This window comes from Solanum stenotomum, unplaced genomic scaffold, assembly GCF_019186545.1.
Source record: "Solanum stenotomum isolate F172 unplaced genomic scaffold, ASM1918654v1 scaffold38347, whole genome shotgun sequence".
NCBI lineage: Eukaryota > Viridiplantae > Streptophyta > Magnoliopsida > Solanales > Solanaceae > Solanum > Solanum stenotomum.
In genome coordinates, this window is record NW_026034875.1 from 3914 (window position 1) to 6263 (window position 2350).

The window sequence follows — 2350 nt, forward strand, 5'->3', positions numbered from 1 at the left end:
TGGAGTGCAGCGAGTGTATCAGTGACTTCGACTTGCCCTCAGCTCTAGCCAGTCTCCAGCACATCAGGTTCCAGGGTGAGCTATTCATTCCAGCTCGTGTTGGATTCTCTTGGTCATGGCATGATGTCCTTAGTTTTCGGACATAACCTATTTTATTCATTTATTTTGGTGTCTTTAATACTCTTAGACTTAGTATTTGAAGATTAGATGTCCTTGATGTGATGACTTTCAGATTTTGGGGATAATAAGTGTTAGACTTTAGAGGTTTATTTGATTGGTTACTTTAATAAGTTTTGAGCTTCCGCATTATTGTTGTTGTTCATAGTTAAATTATTGATATGTGTTGGGGTTTGGATTCCTTGGTTCTCCCACTTAGGAGGTTAAGTGTGGGTGCCACTCACGACTCATTTTGGGTCGTGACAAACTTGGTATCAAAGCGTTAGGTTCGATGATCTCATCACACAAGGACAAGTCTAGTAGAGTCTTGCGGAACGGTATGGGGACGCCTTTACTTTTCTTCGAGAGGCTATATAACTTTAGGAAAACTTCATTCCTTTTTTTTTTCCGTGCTACTACTTGAATCCAATTGGTATCTAGGTGATACAAATTGGTATCTGAACTTCTTCACTCTATTTGACATTTGGTTAGTACTAGAGTATTAGAGGTTGACATTGCAACACCAAAAAAATTATAATGTGTCCTTGGAAATATGTATATTTTCTCGATTGACAGGGCCTATAATGACTAGTGATTGTTTTTATTATGTTCATAAAGTTGAAACTCTCATTCTTCATGGGTATTGGTTATGAAGATGCTTATGATTTCTTTGTTGCTTGTTTTGACCTGCTTCATAAAATGAATATAGTGAAAAGGCTTAGTGTTGAGTTTGTGACATACTAGTTTTGGAGAGACACAAAATGTGGTGGTAGTCTCATTTTGAGTGTCGATTAGTAAAGGCACTACCTATGACTTAAGGCAGAATTTTCTAGCTTCTTCATCCAATTATACACCCCAAACTTGAGCAATAGAAGGAGAGATGGTTTCCTAAATATAGAGAAATGAGAGATATGTGTTGCAGCCTATGAGGTCAAATTTTGTACTTTATCTAGATATGTGACAACATTCAAGAAGTTTCTAAGGGACAACTAGAAAATGAACGTCACTACTTTGAAAAATACAATTAGTAAAAAAATAAAATAAAATTTCATAATATGTATGGGTTGCTTAACAAATGATTAAATTATGTTGCACCAATTGAGGTTAGAATCTCTCTACTATGACTTCATAGATTAAGGGTATATTAGAGAGGGTCATCCATGCTTACTTGATTAGAGTTATGAAGTGTATTACTTTTGTTATTGACTTGATCTAAGAAGTAAAACAAATTGCTTGGGCTAGAGGGAGAACAAGTCTGATAATGTTTTGCAGTCATTCAATGGGTAGAAATGTGTAGGCTATTTGGGTATGATCTTCTCGATAGGTATGATGTGTGATGGATATAACAGACTTTCACAATGTGGTACTAGTGTTACGTGGAAACGAATACATCGTTGTCAAGTGTGAATACTAACTACTTAAGGAGTTATTAGTGGTATGACATGTTTAGCTAATGAGATTCGGTGTTGCTTTCACATTTGAGAAACCAACTAGTTTATTACTAAGAACGCTTGGATTGAGCATTATTTTTAAGGAAAATTTTAGTGGTGATCTTTGGTACAATATTAGTACATTTAGGTTGTGAAATGTACCTTGAGGGTTTTTTATGAGGACTGGTGATTTTCTTTTAAACTCCAAAAGAGTAGATTGATACCAAAATGACAAGCTTATGGGTAAAGAAAGTCTCAGTGAGTATACTAAGGTGAAAGCAATTGAAAATTCAGTAAAAAAAGTGCGTATAAAATTGGGTTAGTCCCTTGAATTTGATTGGTATACCTAAAGTTAAGGTGTCAGGTCGAGGAAAAGGTTCACTTCGTGGTGATGACAAGGGCTAACTGAGCATGATGGTAAAAAGAGTTCGTGAGGAATTGTGATTGGGATGAAACTATATAATTAGGATTTGTTGGTTAAAAAAAAAAGATAGAAGTAAAATTAATAGTGGGTCACTTTTACCACTTTTAGTATTGATAAGGTATAGAATTAGGGTAATAAATAAATCGTAGAAAAGAAAAGAAAGAAAAGAATATGGTGGCTTCCTCACACAGACGACGGAGAACTAGCAGCAACCAAAAGAACCCACGTGAAATTAGGTAACCAAGATTAAGTCATTATAATTTGATAAGGGTCATACTATTATTATTTTATTATATTGTATGGTGAAATTGAGGGGGAAAGGACTAAATTACTATTTTTT

The 2350-nt window shown here is 34.9% G+C and overlaps 1 pseudogene; it reads right to left on the reverse strand.

Annotated features, from left to right (window-relative positions):
- The window catches only part of LOC125852680 (linoleate 13S-lipoxygenase 2-1, chloroplastic-like), a 7566-nt pseudogene that overhangs the window by 3526 nt on the left and 1690 nt on the right, over positions 1-2350 (reverse strand).